This window comes from Astatotilapia calliptera, chromosome 15 (assembly GCF_964374335.1).
Source record: "Astatotilapia calliptera chromosome 15, fAstCal68.1, whole genome shotgun sequence".
NCBI lineage: Eukaryota > Metazoa > Chordata > Actinopteri > Cichliformes > Cichlidae > Astatotilapia > Astatotilapia calliptera.
Window position 1 is genome coordinate 29,538,821 of NC_137436.1, and position 473 is coordinate 29,539,293.

At 43.1% G+C, this 473-nt stretch overlaps 1 non-coding gene across 1 annotated transcript; it reads left to right on the plus strand.

The window, feature by feature from the left end:
- Window positions 1–390: 390 nt before the first annotated feature.
- Window positions 391–473, plus strand: trnal-cag (transfer RNA leucine (anticodon CAG)). Its single transcript has one exon. It is a non-coding gene; the product is annotated as a tRNA-Leu (tRNA).

The window sequence follows — 473 nt, forward strand, 5'->3', positions numbered from 1 at the left end:
GCATTTGTGTCGGAGCCCTGTCAAAAACCTGTCCATTATGCTAGCAGTATCCTAGCATTCTTTTTCTTTTTTTTTCATACAGCGTCCCCCCTGCAATGGCTTTGCACCCCCCCCCTGGGAACCTCTGCACTAATCAATAATGTCAATAAACAATTCTCAGCACATAGATACATGAACTGTCTTTCTTCTATCCAAGTTAAGCTTATGGTAGTGTGCTTGCTTACACTGATGAATTACAAGCTCTTTCATATAGCAAAGTACCGTCTTGAGTGAATCTGTTTGGCTAATAAACTCAAACTCCTGGGGTGATCTGGTAACGTAGCTATATTTAATAAATCTGTTAGTTTATGAGTTTACAATCTAAGCTGACTTTGAAAGCTAAATGTAGTTGTCAGGATGGCCGAGCGGTCTAAGGCGCTGCGTTCAGGTCGCAGTCTCCCCTGGAGGCGTGGGTTCGAATCCCACTTCTGACA